The following is a 19,618-nucleotide window of genomic DNA, read 5'->3' as shown; positions in this document are numbered from 1 at the left end:
AATGAGAAAAAAATATCAATATTAGTTACTCAGCAGCACATCAAGCACATGTTATTTATGTTAACAGAAGACTGGGAACCGACACGATAACACAAAAAAGTCACTGATAACAACACGCACAAGCACTAATGATGTTCCAGGTAGACGACCCAAAGGCGTCTGAGCGAAAACCTGATAACAATTACTTTAAAACATACAAATATTTACCCTTATTCCAGTCAGGAGGCATGCAGGTAGCTCGTTTTAATACTGTTACTGTTACTACTGTTTAGTTTAAGCAATATTTGTATTTATTTTATGACGTTATCGCGTACCAATAACGCGACCAATGCAATATTTAACGGATCCGTGAGATCCGAAATATCCGGATCCTATGAGACGTTGGATCCGGATCTTAGATTTGACGGATATCCTGATATATCGGATATCCGGATATCCGGATCTCAAACTCTACGTATGATAATGCGAAAACATTAAATTTAAAACAATATCAGAAAAAGCAAAAAACAGCGAACACTCAAAAAAACACAAGATCCAATTGTTCGTCTTGTGTCACAAAGTGCGATAAAAGACGAGCAATTGGATCCTGTAGTAATCGAATACCAACAAATTGCTGCGACAAGAAACTCGCCAAAAATCACAGTGTGCAGCAGTCTTTGCACGATACGTTTGGGTTAAAACACAGTGACTTTAAATTATTTGACATTTTCAGGTCGGAGATGAGTGAAATGAAACTATCAGCGCAACTTCAACAACAACAACAAAATTTGAAAAACTTTATTGAATCTGCTGATGGAGAGTTCCATGAAGTTAAGCGTCATGTTGGGACGCGTTGATTGTCGTTATTGCCGTGTATAAATACCATTTTGATTAACTGGGAGTCTGGGAGGCCTTAAGAGGATATTTCATAGACCTTGGGGAAAACATTTTGAACAGAAAATGATAGTAAATATATTATAAACATGTGAAAAATAAAATATTCGTGTAACCTACGACAGTGACCCAATTGCAAAATTGGAAGAAAATAGAAGAAGATTGGAGAAGAAAATGCAACTTCCGCGATCAAGGTCAAATGCGGCGTCGTTTCGTCGATAGCATAGCCCGGACGTGTTGCATATCAATCTAGCAGGCCATGGACGTACCTACTTTTTATTTTAGGTCTGCATCATCATCTCCATCTCCGCCAGCGGCGTAGAGAAAATAGTAATTTTCGCTTGGCGTATAAAAAGGAGATCTTGCCTTCCTCGCTCGCCAGCGACCGAATGTTTAACAAGTAGGTACATATCTTAAATTTTCGAAAAGGAACATAAACGCAAGGTAAAAAATACAGTGGAGCAATAATTTTGCAATGTTTCATAATATCTGGAAAATACCAGCATCAAATGCATTATGCGTCTGTTGAAAATTTCGGCCAAGTGTGGTGTAATCGATTCAATAATGGAATGTAATACTTTGACTGACAGGCCCCATGCTTATTCGTTCATGTCTTTCGACGTTTGTGCTACCTGTGACGTTGACCTAACTTTTTATAAATTTTTTTTTGCATCAGTGCACCAAGGGCCGCAGGTCTCTATGAATAAATAACATAACAAATTGACATTTAAGATTATTCCTAAGTATACTATAGGATAGGTATCTATATGAGTGAAATTTAAGACTGATATGTTTTACACCTATTTTTAAGCAATACGCAATGAAATCAAATTTTTAATGAATAAATTGTTGTTTTGCAGGTCTATCAGGCTATCAGCGCTTCATAGAAGAAGGGTACACCACCACCACCGCCGAGTGTTAAGTTCTGCATTTATTTTTTGTTCATTAATTAATCATGACTATTTGCGCTCTATGTTTACTTAATGTAAAGAAAAACAAATGGGAGGACCATTTAAGGAGCATTACGCATTTAGAAGCATTAGTCGCTTATTTTGTTGCATATGAATTTTCTGGGCGCATAATTAGGTACAGAATATGCACAACTGATGAGGTACAATTTTCTAACCAGGAAATGTTTATGATATCTGTATCATTGAAATTTGAAAATATTATTAAAACTATATTGTGGAAATTTTCTTATAATTAACGCCAATAAAGAGGAGATTGAACTATTCTCTACGGAAAACATTACAATAAATCAAAATTTTAAATTTAACGATTTGTACCAAATACCAAAACGTAATATCGAAATTTATAAGAAAATCAAAAACTTCAAAGAACGCAACAGGGGATGGACTTTCTTGTATAATGTATATATGGAGATGTACAAATCTTTATTATTTGACATCTTAAAAGTTAGCGATAGGTATTCTAATAACATAACAATATTATCATCGAATTAATACTTGACATGAAAATTCCTATCCGGTGGCGAATGCACTAGTCCCAAAACGCACTATTAGTCAATACACTCTAATTTCGAAAGCCCCTCTTCTCATAAGAAACTAGGCCCAAAATACCATATTTCCAAAAAGGCTCATTCTCGATTTACACGAGAACCATTGAGAACTAGTCCCAAAATACACCTTTCCCAAAATACCCCAAATTGTGTTCACCTGTGCGTGGCGTAATACTTTATTCTCATAATGCGTAGGTCTCAAAACACTCTAGTTCCAAAATACCCTATTTTTTTGGAATGTCTCTTTGTGACTGCTTTCAGCCGTAATCATTACCCGTTTGATGCCTAAAATATTTTTTTCAAAAATAGGATTTATTTAGGCATTATTGCCAATAATGCCATAAATGAGGGTAGTTTCTCGCCCACCTAATTATGATAGTTCCATACACTGCTTTATCAACACAGGCATTAAAACACTCGTGTGTATATTGCCCTTCACTTTCACTATATGCACTTTCGATATCAATTTGAAATTTTCTGATATCTGCTATATTTACGGAACTATCGCCGAGCAACACTTAACGATTACACCCTGTATAGCTCAAAATAATAATTAAATACGTAAATCCTATTTTTGAAAAAAATATTTTAGGCATCAAACGGGTAATGATTACGGCTGAAAGCAGTCACAAAGAGACATTCCAAAAAAATAGGGTATTTTGGAACTAGAGTGTTTTGAGACCTACGCATTATGAGAATAAAGTATTACGCCACGCACAGGTGAACACAATTTGGGGTATTTTGGGAAAGGTGTATTTTGGGACTAGTTCTCAATGGTTCTCGTGTAAATCGAGAATGAGCCTTTTTGGAAATATGGTATTTTGGGCCTAGTTTCTTATGAGAAGAGGGGCTTTCGAAATTAGAGTGTATTGACTAATAGTGCGTTTTGGGACTAGTGCATTCGCCACCGGATAGGAAAATTCATTACGATAGGTTGGTACTGCGTGAGAAGTCTGATTATTATAATAACATAATCTCTGCACATAAGAACAAATCGAAGGCTCTGTGGAATATAGTAAACAAAGAGCGGGATAAGCACAATAGCTCGACACTCGACGTTACCGACGCGATATTGAATCTCTCTGCGACTTAGTACATTCAGCACAGACGAGGTCTATCAAATAATAACGTCACGAATTCCACCTAAGCCATCCAAGGATGTGTATGGCGTCAACATGTTACTGTTAAGGATGGCCCCAGGGTCATTTGCGACGTGCTTGACGAAACTGTTCAACATGTGTATTAAAGAAGGTCGATACCCCTCTCCACTTAAAATCAGCAAGGTTGCGCCACTTTTTAAAGGTAAGGGGAAAAGGGTCGACATGGATGCCTATAGACCTGTCTCCATAATCCCAGCAATAGCGAAAGTTCTGGAGAAGGGTCTCAGCAGTCGCCTCTCGACCTTTCTGCTACGGGTGCCCTGTCTGAGAAGCAGTTTGCATACAGAGAGGGCCAGTCAACGACATCTTTGACTCGCGAGTTGTTAAAACGTATCATGGTCGCAAAGGAGAGAAAACAGCAGGTTGCAGTCTTGTGCTGCGACCTGTCAAAGGCCTTTGATGTAGCAGATCATGGCGTGATTACAGAAAAGCTGCGCCATTATGGGATAAACGGCGCGCCGCTGTCACTGTTTGAGAGTATGCTGCGCAACAGGTTTCAGATAGTCGTAGGTGATAGAGGAAGTGTGAAGTCAGACCCTCTGGGAGCCTTCATGGGCGTAGCACAGGGAACGTCGGTCTCCAACCTGCTTTTATCACTGCTCTTAAATGACCTGCCTGAGTCCATAGATACTGCCGAGGTTCACATCAAAGTTTCTGGCCAATTCTGCGATGTGATACTGTGACAAACACCGTAATAAACCTAGCCCGGCAAATCTCCCGTCCCCGTCCCCGGCAAATCCCGTTGAAAATCTGGGCGATGATGGTCCGTTACGAGATCCTGTTCGAATCAGAACAAGATCTGGTGGGTACAACGCTAGCTAGTACCCGTTGCCGTTGTGTTAAGCCTTTTGCACTTTTTAAAAAAGTTTTTTTAATAATCAACTTAAGCGAAACCTAAACGATGACTTTAACGAGTTGTAATGCAATTTGGATTCTACTCCACTGCTGCAGGATGTTTATTCAAAATCAACTTTCCAAATCGGATTCTGCTCCACTTCGGATTCTACCCCACTGTTGTAGCTAGGATAATGGGAGGAAGGATAATGGGGGTTCCGCGTCGCTTCGCTCCGCTACACTTCGTTCCAAAAGGTCTAGAACTCCCATTATTCTACTACTGCTGATGTTTTGTATGTTTCAATGCGCCTGCATTTTGCAGTGTGCCATGTAGATAGGGATTTACCACTTGTTTGTAGAATAAATTGCATGTTATATATTTGGCCTTATTCTTTATAACACCCTTGCCAAACTCCCAATAACCAGGACAACTCAACAAGAGGCTCTTGTACTCCAATAGTTCAATGTTTTACTGCGGATCTAATCCAAGCATTTATTATTAAACATTTAAAATCACTCAAAATACAATACTTTCATATACTACAACTAAAACCCATTATTTTTATAATTTAAACTTTCATTTTTATTCACTACAATCAACAAGCGAAGAATTAAGCGAGCAAATCTTGACATTGTGGGACGGAGGCACCAGCAATTTGGATATGGGGAAAAAAATCCTTATAGGACAGTATTGTTGTTTGTTTTTAGATATATAATTAAGAACATTACAAAACAAGTATGACTCGAACATGATTATGCAAAAATACTCTGCGAAATTTTACTCTGTAAAATCTATTGGTGCTCCGAAGATGAACTCAGCGACTTAAGCTGCGGCTGGTGAGATGCTTGTCTAGGGAACAAGGCTAAGTATTGAAATTAAACAAAATAAAGTTTCCCGTTCGCTAACTGTGATAATTTAGCTCTCAATCAAAAAGCCTTGCATATTAGACACTTGTTAGTCAGACAAGGCAACACATACCTACTTTCCCATCCAACTTTGTCAACTGTAGTTCGTGGTACACATTTATTTCCCCGTTTTGAGATTTATATAGGTACTGTAGGCGTCAACTTCTCAATCTTTTCTTGGAAGAAGTGTCAGAGAAGTGGTAAAGAAAAATGGAAGTAGAAGAATATAAGACGAACCATCGGTTTCACCGGCTCAGTCTACGTCCTCTGAGTCTTCCGCATCAATTCACGGAGTACGTCGCCGCAAGGCACCAGCTTCAGAAGTAGACGCCGCAATGATTAACTTAAAAATAAAAAACAAAAAGGCGGAAGAGTTTCTTCACAGCAGAAATAAAAAGAAAAACAAATGTCACTTTTCTTTCAAAGTTTGATACGAGAATTTACCGATATGAATGCGCAACAAATCCGTACCTTTAAAATTAAAGTTCTACAACTTATAGACAATATTAAGACGGCGCCGTCGGCAACTCCACCCCCTGTATATCGAGAGAATCATATTACACAGTCTATTCACCAATATCAATACACACTGTGTAGACACATGTCGGCGCGTGACCAAAAGTAGTAAAAAAGTTTTGTCAGTAGTGTTGACGGAGGAAAAAAAAAATATTTCGTTGGTACCCAGTTGCTGGGTACTCGACAACGACATATTGTTATGGCCCACAACCAAAAAGTCGCATGTATTGGACCCGTTATACTTATACGGTCAAAAATAGATGACGTAAATTATGAAGCCCGTAGCGATGACCAAAAATAGAAAAAATCTGGGAGAAAGAAGAACCTTTTGCAGGTTGACTTTAGGAAATTATTATAGAACATAATAATGTCCCTAGTATTGCTCACTTAGGAGTTCTGTTTCCAGGTAAGTTTACACAATTGTATACCCCTCCTTAATTTATTATTTACTTTTTAATTAATCACCTAATGTTTCACTTTGTTTTTTTTTAGGACTATGCCCAGAAACAGAAGTAAACAGGGAATGGAGGTCTTTGCGAAACATGGCCCTACCATTCAAAGCAGGTGACGCGGCCCCCACTCCTGAATTCTTTTGGAAACATATACATTCATTTAAAAAAGAAGAACAATCTCCAATGTTCCCGCTGCTATGTGGGTTTGTAAAAAAACTACTTACACTCCCATATAGCAGCTCATGCAAATGTTGAGAGGCTGTTTTCTTCAATAAATTTGATGAAAACATGCCAACGGAACCTCTTGAACACCGACACCTTAGAAGAGGCTTACTCCGTACTATAGGAGATTCATTGGGAAAATAAGGAGCCTAACTCATGTTTAAAATTCTTCAACAAAAATATGTACAAACATCATAATAAAGTTTAGTGCAACAGCTAGAGGATATCGGCAAAAAGGTAGATGATGCTGAAGTGGCAGAGATTCTGCTGTCTGGCCTGCCTCAGAAATTCGATGTATTATTATTCAGCCTTGAGACTGAGTGTCTCACCAATTCCTTAAGCTCAGATATAGTCCGAATGAGAGTCCTATACAAGAGGATCATTGACGAAACACTGAAACAATGTCATCTGCGTACACCGCGACTAACAACAAAAAGAAGAAGAATGTAACCTGAACATATTGTAAAAAGCAAGGGCATGTAGCGAAGCGATGCTTTAAGAGGAAACGGGAACAGGGTAGCAGCCTTGAGACGGAAGGACATACGAGTACAATGCTTGCTTTTCCATTCTCCGCCATTACTACAGCTTCGGACCTCATGATTGATAGTGAAGATTCTCGCCACAATGATGGAAGCCTCGTTGTACATGTTGAAGAATGCAACTGTATTGTTTCTGTGGCCAACAGCCAACACATTTGCAGTGAATATATGGCTAAGGTTCCCATTTCTCCATCTGTAAAATGTATTAATTATGTAGGGTCACTTGTCGAACAGTGAAACAATCGTACACAGTGAAACTTTGCGATATCTCGGAAACTAGGTGTTATCAGCTAGTGCCGTCTATCAAGCAAGGGCAGGCTCAGGGACCCCCAGCACCTCCCCAATATGCGAGCGCGCCTCGGAGAAGGAGCACGTTGCTACGAGCGTTATTGTGAATTCGTGCGACAAAAGTAATATTTTTCATTTATGTTTTGCAATTTTTTACCAAGATATAGAGTCTAGTTTGGCGTTATTTAATTTTTTGTTGTGTTCTATGTGTATTAAAGTTACTTTGGAGCTAAATATTGTTAAATTTCTTTCACTCTTTGGTGCAGTTTTTTTTAATTGATTCAAAAAACACCCCCTAGTCTCACAATGAAACATTTTGATGTAGTAAACAATGAAACATTATGTTCACTGAACACCAGTATTAGTACACAATGAAACAAACTCCTTATTTTTTTAATTAATTAAAGACTATGTCCGAAATTTGTGAAACTAAAATACCATGAAAATTGATAATAATTTGTCTATCATATGAAAAAATATAAGATACTTAACTTTAGAAATGGCTGAGATAGGATAGTTTATATGTTGAATGTTTCATTGATGGAAAGGTTAAGGTCACATGTCTAACATTGAAACAGTCGTTTATAAACACTATGTCGCAAGAAAGTGTATGATATCGAGCATGGAGATGCTTAAAACCCTCCCGCGTCCACCTAGTTGGCAATCATGCTCCGTGGACATAAAAGGCGCCTTTCTCGCAGCATGCCGTAAGTGCCGACCAGATTTTCGATTCACAATGAAACTTAGGTGTGCGTACAATGAAACAAGTCTTTCGCTTTTAGATATTTCAGCAATCTTATAACGATTCCATATTTCGGAAACCTTTTAAATAACAAATTTCAGCCTACCACTATTTTCTCCTTTCCTTTCTCATTAATTGATTAAAAGGATGTATGTATTAATGTAACTTATTTATTACAACGTTTCAATGTTTATTAAGGATGTTTCATAGTAGACTATATATATTACATCTGTTTCACTGTAAAAATTAGAGTGTTTCATTGAAAACATGCACAAGTACACAATGAAACAAAACTCATTTTTCAAAAAAAGGTTTACAATACAGAAACTGTTAAAGATAAGTAGAAACCTTGAATGCCATACGATAGCCAACTAAATTGTTTATCTTCATGCGAAATGTCACACTCGTAACTTTAAAAACACCAGAGATAGAAAGGCTTGAACTTTTAGTGTTTCATTGATCAACAACTAACCCTACTCCTAGTCTCTCGTATATTTTAATGTCAATTACTCTAATGGTTGAATTGGTTGGGGAGCCCAAGAGGGGATTTTATGAGTTCGTCGAACGCGTCAGATAAGAAAAAGGGGGATACCTTGCATCTTGTTGAGTACGTCCACCAAGTATGCGTCCTTGAAACCGTGCCGTGATTCCAGGATAGCCCGTCAGAATAATAATAAAAAATCTCCACCTTGAATTACTCAAGCGCGTTAGATTAAGATATAGTGTATTAATTACTTGTTAAATAGTGCCGATTTCAATAATCTGACGATTTTAATTATAGGCTAACTATCGCACTCATGACAAATTATTCACCGCCATATTGGATAAAATTAGGGACATTATGGATATTATACTGATTGGTTCACATTTTCCAAGGCACATCACCATACACAAGAAAGACATCACTATAAATATAAAAAAAAATTGTGCTTGGGCTGCCATATGAACATTTAATGAATATAATGATAAAAAAATCATAAGATTTAATTGTATATCATGGATGTCTTGTCTGTGTTGTATATCTATCCTATTCGAGGTATCCCACGAGTTTAAAAGTTTGTCTCACTTCTACACAACATCACGATTCACACCACTGCCCCCAGTGCCCCCCGCCTCTTCCTCACTCCGCCGGTACCCTAGCCCTAACTAGTGACTCAATATTAGCACGGGGTCGTGGACTCCCGACGGGGAGTTAGTTTGTACCGTTCCGCGTCAAGAGCCTGACGTACTTACGTTTTTTTACGTTTACGTTTCAAGTTATTAAATAAAAAGTAAGTATAATTTGCATAGGTAAAATAAATATGTATTTAGATGTAAATTATAACGATTTGAATTTGCAATACTTTTTATTAACATTCTTTGTAAACGACTTCGAACTGACAAGTGACAAGTTATGATTTTGACATATTTATTATGTTCATAATAGTTTCGTTCACCTAGCCTATTTTCTGTTCTCTAACCTAATACCTAGTGATAATTCTTATAATTATACCAAAATAACAAAATATGGACATAGTTTTCACAATTAAATATACCCGCGGATGCTCCTTGGTGCCTTTTGCATGAAAAAATGAAGTGTAAATGTAGCCGATGGCGGCCGGGCCGGCGTGAATTGGGCTTTGTTTATATCTAGAGAAACAATATTAACATATTTGGAGCTTCTTATAAATCAAAACAAGCCACTAAACTGTCAATAGCGAAAAGCGACGCCGCCTTATTCTCCAAACTGTACATCGCCTGTCAGCATAGGCAGGGGGATAAAGATGACTTTTTTAAACACGAAAACCAACCGTTTCTTCCGTTCATCTCTGAGATAGGAAATATAAGATATGTGCCAAAATCGGAACTACTGAAATGTTTTGAAGACAAATATGAAGACGAAGAAGATGAAGAGGAAAGTGAAAGTACTGTAAACGAGTCATTTAACGAAGATCCCGTAGACTGCACTTCATCGTTTCTAGATGGGCCTGCTATAGTTCAAATGATAAGACCGGGCACAAACATTACATTTGACGATTATCGCAAATCATTTATTAATTATGTTACGAACCAGATTGGAAATCGAGTTGATGTCGTTTTTGATGCTTATCATAAAGACAGTCTCAAGAGTTATACACGGGAGAAGAGGGGTACAGGATTTCGTCAAAAAGTCACACCAGCAGGTAAACTTCCAAAAAACTGGCAACAATTTCTTCGTTCGTCACAGAACAAAGTTGAACTTTTCAACTTCCTGGCTGATGGACTCAGATGGTGATGGGTCAGTCATGCAGGTTTTCACCTTGCGCCTCCCTTGTTTTAGATATGTGATAAGGGTGCGAGCGACGCCCTCACGGCGGAATCCGGCTTTTTCATGAAGGGCTTTATCTGTGGTCGTCTGTCATATTCGCACGCTCCTCATTAAAACACGTTCGCTTACAATGTAGTCTTTTATTATTATTATAAATATCTACGTTACAATACGGTTAATCTAAATTCTCAGGTTTGATTTTGGCTGACCTGCGCCATTTTTTCTTTCAGATTTGGGGCGTGTTAGTCCTTCAATTTCAATTACAACCTCATTTCCTTTTTCAATTGCCGTTTTTCACTTGATCCGTGACCGCATCGAATGCCCTCGAAGATGGCCATTGGTTTTACCACCACGCGGTTCCCCGTATCACCGGTTCACCTCCTGTCAATCTAACGGCTACGACGCTGGTCGCCCGATGATGACGAGCGTCATGCAGTTTTCTCCCTGGGGCTCCCAACACCTTGCCTGCGCGATGTAGCGTTCTCGCCGCGCCATAAGTGACTACAGCCTCTGATAACAGCTGGGTAACTGTAAGCCCAAACAGGTCGGTGAACTCTCTTTTATTAAAACCGTGTCTTAAACCTGTCAGTATAACTAGCTTTTAATTTACAAATTCCACCTTCTGTGGATCTCTGGCTCCGGCCTACTTTTGAAAAACTGTAACCTATAAAGTTGTACGTTATGACTAATACAGTTAATGATCAAAGGCAATAAGTTTGTTTCCCTTCTCACCTAGCCCGCCCTAAGATTAAAATTCCATTTTGGTCTTTCTTTTTAGCTATCTGGTCTTAAAACTGTTTTCTGTGTTTTCTGCAAGGCGCCCGAACTTTTATTTAAATCTTTCATTTCTTTGTGTTTTTTCTCGTGTATTTACCCTCTCAATTATTTAGTTTTTTGTAATTGTTTATAGGCGGAAAGGACAGACGGTTTAATTTTTATGGAAAACTTGGCTTGGTGGTCACTCACTGAGCCTTAGTCAGATTTTCATAGCGACAGCCCATAAGGCCCGTTACAGAATATATAGCCGGTTTCGTATGCAGAAAACTATCAAAAAATTTAAAGTGCGACATTTGTTTGCAGTTATAAAGTGGCGAGGAAAATAAAAAGAGCCTTATTTATTTAAAATCAAGGGGAGGCTTGAAATACGCGTCGACAGATGTAATAAATATAATAAGTGTGTATCTCTTTCTTCCTCACTTTTAGTGACTTAAACACTAAAAGGGAAACGATATAAAGTTGGAGAGTGACTTGAATAGAATAAAAGCTGAAATGAACAACTATTTCAGATTGGCTAATCAGCCTCATGCCGACGAGGTCTCCAGGATTTCTACCATACAGCTGGAAGCTGAAGAAAACCTATGTGAGCTGCGCGGATCAGAAGAGCTAGAGCCACACACAAAGGAAGCTGCTACGCCTGTTTCGGGGAAACTACCTAAGCTGAATTTACCTGAGTACCACGGCGACATCCTGATTCGGCACCAGTTTTGGGATAAATTCGTCGCCCTGGTCGACAGTAGACGGCTCATGTGAGTTCATGTACCTCAATTCCGCTGTTAAGGGAGAAGCCAAGAAGCTTAACGAAGGTCTTGGGACAACCAACAAGAACTACGCCATCGCTGTTCACGCACTGAAGCAAAGATATGGTCGCGTAGTTAGGATGCGCATTACTCTGCCTTAAGCAAGATCAAGCCTGCAGACAGTTCTACTAGCAGTTGCCGGAATGTTTTAAATTAAATTTATGAAATAGAAACGCATCAGAGTGTTAAGTTCCTTAGATGAAGATGATATTCATAGCTACCTTCGGTTCGTGATACTAGAAAAGTTCCCTGAAGAGATAGTTTTTGAACTGAAGAAGAAAATTCAGGATGAATCAGTATTATAAATACGGAATGAGCTCGAGAAGTTGATATCTGATAAATCAGACGCCAGCGGATTCATTTCCTTAAACTAGTAAAGGTACTTAGGGTAACTATCTATAATTGTATGTATACTACCGAGACTGCACATCAGTGTGAGGTTTAATTAAATAGAATAAAAGCTGAAATGAACAACTATTTCAGATTGGCTAATCAGCCTGATGCCGACGAGGTCTCCAGGATTTCTACCATACAGCTAGAAGCTGAAGAAAACCTATGTGAGCTGCAAGTGAGGATCAGAAGAGCTAGAGCCACACACAAAGGAAGCTGCTACGCCTGTTTTGGGTAAACTTGTAATGTAGTACATTTTCCTAAATTTCAATTAAATATTTTTGGTATGATTCATAATTAAAAGTAAAATACTGCATAATCTGTTGCATTCAGATGCACTTCTTGATGTTTATCTGTGTCGGGGTTGTCATATAAGTAAAACTATAGATATTTATGTTGTCACTCCAGGACAACTTTGTATGAGTTAGGTATGATTTTTTAGGTAAAAGAAAATTTAATTTAGATTTAAAACAAAACAAAGGAATTGAGAACCCCTCTGGGGACGTTCGCTCGCATGAGCCATATTTGTTGGAAGACCACACATACGCCATGGTGGTCGGAAAGATGGAAGCAGTTTGCGTCCTTCGGATGCTCCACTGAAGTGACTCCTGCTCGAGGGAAGGGAGCGCTCCGCCAGAAATCCTAACAACTTTCAGTGCGGAGCCGGGAAGTTTAGAGAAATTAGAAGTCTATTTAAGAAAATCGTTTTGGAGACCTCCTGGATCGAGGAATTTAAACACACAGTCTGCCTCTGCCACGTCGTCTTGGTACCACGTGCGCGGCCTTGAGCTCCACGCCTCTGCTCAGCGTCTAGCCTTCACGGGGGAAACCAGCCTGTCACCCCGCAGCACCAGAGGAAGGTTTTCACCCTGAGATCGGTCTTTTCCATGTTATAATTTTAAAGGGCATCAGCGCCAGGTGCAAATATTAGAGTCAATTTAGAATCATGAGCAACCATTAAAGTAGCATAAAGGACATTTGGAAATCCTGGTACATAGTATTTAGTGTTAAAATAAATTGGTTTTTAGGTAAGCGGAATTCTGTGTGAAGCTTTATTCTGGACCTCTTAAGCGGCCCAGCTTTCCACTGAGCTAAGTTCGTTAGACATCGTTTGCACTGCATCGTTCGGGAGGCATCCCTCAAAACATGCATCCACACTTCTAATAGCAAGCACACAAGACATTATGGCGTCGTGTACCGAGGTCCCTCAAAGGGCCATTAAAAACAATTATTTTTATACATGTCAGGATTTTAGCATCGGCAGTTTCAATGAAAATCCGGCTTTGATGTCGGTCCCTGCCCAAGCCTACACCTGCCCTAGTAGCACGGTCGCATTTTTATCATTTATCACCATACCTGTCACGTTCTAACAAGTATGTAAGTGCGAAAGTGACGGGCTTAGTGATAGTGGATAAAAATGGAACCGTGCTGAGCCCGCTGATGGTGTTATAAATGATGATATATTAGTCGATAAGAAATGTCCTATCGCTCCATTTAAAATTGAAATAGATGAATCTATCGTACAATGAAAAGTCTAGTTGTGGCTTATTAAAAAATAACTAGTGTTTTGTATGTACGGAGCTGTTTCCACTACTTAGAGCTGAGCTGTGCAGACAGTTCTACTAGCAGTTGCCGGAATGTTTTAAATTAAATTTATGAAATGAAGATGATATTCATAGCCATGCGTCCTAGCCATGATCGCAGACCGGCTAGATTGCCCCTATATGAGTCACTGTGTAAGTGTTCACGTACGGGCTATTAATTTAATGTAATTTTTATTTTTATTTAATTTATAACTAATTTTAATTTAAGTTTTATTGTTTTGTCTATTTTAATCTTATGTTAATATAATTTGTATTGTGTGTACTGTAATGTGTAATTGTGTATTGTGTGGACCATTGTTGTCTGTAAATAAATAAATGATATGATATGATAGCTACCTTCGGTTCGTGATACTAGAAAAGTTCCCTGAAGAGATAGTTTATGAACTGAAGAAGAAATTTCAGGATGAATCAGTACTAGAAATACGGAATGGGCTGCTCGTGGACTTCTTATTTTCTAATAATCCCACATGTCATTTCTAATATGCAATCCTTACCATTTCAGCAACTGGCAACAAAGCTGACAATGAGAAGCACATTAACAGCAGTGATTTGGAATCTTCAGGCCCCACATATTACACGAGTAAGTTGAAGTTTTATTTTTTACGGTTAATGCAAAAACCATTCACTCACACGCCAAGCATGTCTGAAAAGAAATACGATAACATGAAAAGTTTGGCCGTTACAGATTTGCTACCCCACCTCGCTCGTAGCTTGCCACAACATTGCAACCAAGCAATAGTAACTTACAACCTCCCAAATGTTAAATTCGGGAATGTTATAGCAACTTTCTCTTGCTCAGTGGGGTGCATCCTTCGACGGAATCGTGGACGAAGATGGTATAGTAGAATAAAAATATCCTTTGTCAGGTTAAAGAGACATTAGAAGAAGCTCCACAAAACAAAAAAAGGAAAAATTAATAAGGTGTTGGAATATGTATTTAGACACAATGTTGCCCTCTTTGAGTACACTTTGGTGGTAAATCAGCTTATAATATTATTGCTTTCACGAAAATGGTTTAAAGGTACAGTGGCACAAAGGATGAAGGCTAAGTAAGGGAAAGCTAAACTTGTTAGGCATTTTCTTTGTAAATAAATGCAACCCCCCCTAAATTGAGAGCCGAATCAGAATTGGCTTTAAATAACTTGCTGCCGTCAAAGTCAAAGGCGAGGTATATGATTGCTTCTGATAATTTTATACACTGGAAAATTGCCTGGGTATATTCCTTAAACTCCTTTCAAATGTCGATGTTTCCTATTTTCTTTCAACGTAATTTGCATATGCCTTTTTATAGATGTAGTGCGCATGAACCAAATCCCTGCTAATGCTACAGATGCTGAAATGCACGAAGTAATATCGAATTGGTTCCGGTTCACCTAGGATCGTAATGGAGGACGAGAAGTCCGCAGAGCTAAGCAGTTAATCAGTTGTTGTGTAACCCATACTTAACTGGTATAGATTATTTAGTATAGGAAATAATTTCGATAAAAAAAGGCGCCATCAATAAGAACCTCAATAAGACAGGAGGACCCCGGCCGGAGCTTGGGGTGGCCAAAATAAAATCTTATTAAAAAAGCTAGCCCTGGACATGGCCGACCTTCAGTTACAGGAGGAAGACGAGGACGAAGCAGCGCCCACTGTTGCGAGCGGAGAAGTAACGGCGCGCGTGACGCGCAGACCCGAACTGTTGCCTAGATAGACTGTGCCTAAAGGATTTCAGACGTCATGTTTATCAAGACATGCTAGCCCCTGCTTATGTTAATGCCAACAGCGGGAGAGCAAACAGCAGTTCTAGGAAAAGCAACACTAACTCGCCGACTTATGCATCTATAAAAAAAGCGGCCAAGTGCGAGTCGGACTCGCCCATGAAGGGTTCCGTATTTAGGCGATTTATGACGTATTAAAAAAAAACTACGTACTAGATCTCGTTCAAACCAATTTTCGGTAGAAGTTTACATGGTAATGTACATCATATATTTTTTTTAGTTTTATCATTCTCTTATTTTAGAAGTTACAGGGGGGGGGACACACATTTTACCACTTTGGAAGTCTCTCGCGCAAACTATTCAGTTTAGAAAAAAATGATATTAGAAACCTCAATATCATTTTTGAAGACCTATCCATAGATACCCCACACGTATGGGTTTGATGAAAAAAATTTTTTTGAGTTTCAGTTGTAAGTATGGGGAACCCCAAAAATGTATTGTTTTTTTTTCAATTTTTGTGTGAAAATCTTAATGCGGTTCACAGAATACATCTACTTACCAAGTTTCAACAGTATAATTCTTATAGTTTCGGAGAAAATTGGCTGTGACATACGGACGGACAGACAGACGGACAGACAGACAGACAGACATGACGAATCTATAAGGGTTCCGTTTTTTGCCATTTGGCTACGGAACCCTAAAAACACAAACCCTTTGTACCAACTTCTATAAGGCATGCAGTAGCCAATCATCTACCAATAAGAGGTTTTATTTATTATTATTACCACTTTGCTACCGTAAAGAGACATTTTACAATACTGAAATTGCAGATTGCAGATTCACTGTATCCTATCGTAATCGTTGTAATCGCAGCTCTATCGCGGAAAATACGTGCTGCAAACGGATCGACAGGAGTTCACAAAACATACGGCAGGAGGAAGTCCTGCATGTTACAGTGGGGGACCGGAGCCCTCCAGTCCCTATGCCCAGCCTGCCCCCTGAGGTTAAGTTATGCGTAAACGTATTTTTTCCCCTAAACCAGCCCTTTGTTGATGACCGACTCCTTGCCCTACTTTAACCGCTGTTAACGCTGTATCGCCAAAAATCCATGTTCGCTGCCCCGAATGCTCAGAAAAGTTATTTTAAAAGGCTCTAGAGGCCTCAAAATTCGCAACACGAAAAAACACCGACAGAGCCACAGCCGGCCTTCACCTACGCCATCTCAGTCTAACGCCGTAATCCTCAGGCACCTAACCCGAATGTAACGTTCAGATAAGGTAGGTTTACTTCACAGAGATATAACAAACTGTCATAAACAAGGATTTGGATCACATGATGACTGCAATAAAAAAAATTGGCAGCCACAAAAACAAAAGTAATAACATCCTTTCAATTCAGACTTTTTACAAAGCAAACATATTTCAAAACGTTTTATCCCATGCAAGAAACCTTCTTGAGAATGTAAATTTCAAATTTACTGGGGCAAACGAGTTGATTATAGTCGGAGGCGATCCTATCAAGCTCTATGTGCCTGAGTGTTGATATCGTATGCAGAATATCAACATTTTAATAATGGGTCAATTGGTAAAAATTGGGTTCAATACGAAGCAGAGAATGCGGGAAAATAATAGAACAATTTACAATTACGAGAACGAAAATACCAATAAAAGCGACGACAATACAATAGACTTAAAACTATCGGAGCAATAAAGGCAAGAAGTCAAAAAAAGAACAACATTACAAGCCCAGTGGTGAATGGACGGAGCTGCGCAGAAAGTCTATCTAGTACTTTAATTATAATTTTCTGTATTCTGTTGCAGTTGCGAGTGTCCACGATAAGAATCTTACAAATGAACCTTTCTATTTACGCCTAACTTTTTGGGTGGAATAATGCGTCCTTACTCAACAAACTGTTAGAATGTCTGTGTAGCCCTAAGTAACTACTGTGCGTTGCACGCATTCATTAAATAAGGATTATTATAGGAAATAGGAATAAGGAAGGTCTTTCATTGAATAAGGATTTATACCAGTATGTTAGAAACTGTACGACGCCAGCAGAAGCCTGGCAAAGTTTAGCAGATATTTTTGAAGACAAAAGAGTACCGTCGAGTCCTACTTCTTACAAATCTTCACAGATCAGTGAACATTCTAACACAAACAAGGACTCAACTCAAGTGCATCAAGTTGCAATTGTTAGAATATTCAATGAAGAACATGAATGAAACACGCCACGAGGTTCGTAGTGGGGGACGGGCAAGGGAAGTGCCGGACCTGCCCTCGGATGACATGAAATTCTAGCTAGTACTTTAATTATAAATTTCCGTATTTTCTTGCAGTTGCGAGTATCCAGAATAAGCGTCTTACAAATGAACCTTTCTAGCATAAGTTTAAGTATGGTGCAGTGGTGCTATGTGCCTTATACATGTATAGTATATGTACATATAGTCCCTAGGAGAGGACAGAAATCAAAATAATTTAAGATTTCTTTTAATCGAAACGTTTTGTCAAGGGGATGTAAAGGAAAAATAAAATACCTAACCGCTGCTACATCTGTCTGACTGAAAACCGGTCATAGACCAAACGACACACACCTGCCGTCACTGTGGTGCAAAGAATCGGCATAATAGAGCATTGTGCCCCACGAAACTACTCCAGGTAACAAAGGCCACGTCTACTTAAACCTTTCACGTGGATGGAGATGGATCAACCGGTCTTCAAATAGTTGTTGCAGTAAACGTCACAGGAAATGAAGTTTGATGAAAAGATGCCGGGTGTTGTTAGACTCAGGATTTCAGAGACTTTCTGAGTATATATACCTAACACAAACGGAACTAACGGAAGTCAAGGAATTAAACCTAAATCAAGCGCCATCTGTCAACATCGAGAGGTACTCGATCAGGTGGAAGTCAGCTGTAATTCTATAATGCTTTATGATTGTTATTTAGCTTTAGATATTTTCTTTAGTGGTTTAAATGATTAGGTTTAATTCTTCTAAAATATTAACACTCAATATAGTTAGTCTTTTAATATGTTGATTTATAAATATTGTTTGGGACATCGTTTGCACTGCATTGCAAATTCCTCGACTCCGAATCATAGACGCAAGTTTAAAAAAAAATGAAAGAGGAAATCGATTGTGGGACGCGATCTCGTCACTTGGGATCCGGCAGCATGTGAAGCAGGTTCAGCATCGCATCCTGGGTCTAATCCGTTCGGGAGGCATCCCTCAAAACATGCATCCACACTTCTAATAGCAAGCACACAAGACAATATGGCGTCGTGTACCGAGGTCCCTCAAAGGGCCATTTAAAAACTTATTTTTATACACGTCGGGATTTTAGCATCGGCAGTTTCAATGAAAATCCGGCTTTGATGCCGGTCCCTGGGTACGCTCACTCCTTTCCTGGGTACGTCCACCCTTTCTCCAGGCACGTGTCAACAAGATTTCTTTTAATCGAAAAGTTTTGTCAAAGGGATGTAAAGGAAAAATAAAATACCTAACCGCCGCTACATCTGTCTGACTGAAAACCGGTCATAGACAAAACGACACACACCTACCGTCACTGTGGTGCAAAGAATTGGCATAATAGAGCATTGTGCCCCACGAACTTCTCCAGGTAACAAAGGCCACGTCCACTAAAACCTTTCACGTGGATGGAGATGGATCAACCGTTCTTCAAACAGGAAATGAAGTTTGATGAAAAGGTGCCGGGTGTTGTTAGACTCAGGATTTCAGAGACTTCTCTGAAATCCTGAGTAGGTATATATACAGAGAATATATACCTAACACAAACAGAACTAACGGAAGTCAAGGAATTAAACCTAAAGATCATAGAAGATAACCACCTATTGTATTAAATATGAAAATGCAAAAATGCTGGTCGGATTTGTGTAAGTGGTTCTCAGTTAATTGTTTAAAAATGAACTGTGATAAAAGTTTTTACATGATATTTCGGCGTGGGTATAATAGCCCAGATCCCATTTGTTGCATTCCTATTACCAAATC

The sequence above is a fragment of the Cydia amplana genome, chromosome 15 (genome assembly GCF_948474715.1).
Source record: "Cydia amplana chromosome 15, ilCydAmpl1.1, whole genome shotgun sequence".
Taxonomy (NCBI): Eukaryota; Metazoa; Arthropoda; class Insecta; order Lepidoptera; family Tortricidae; genus Cydia; species Cydia amplana.
This window is presented reverse-complemented; position numbering follows the sequence as displayed.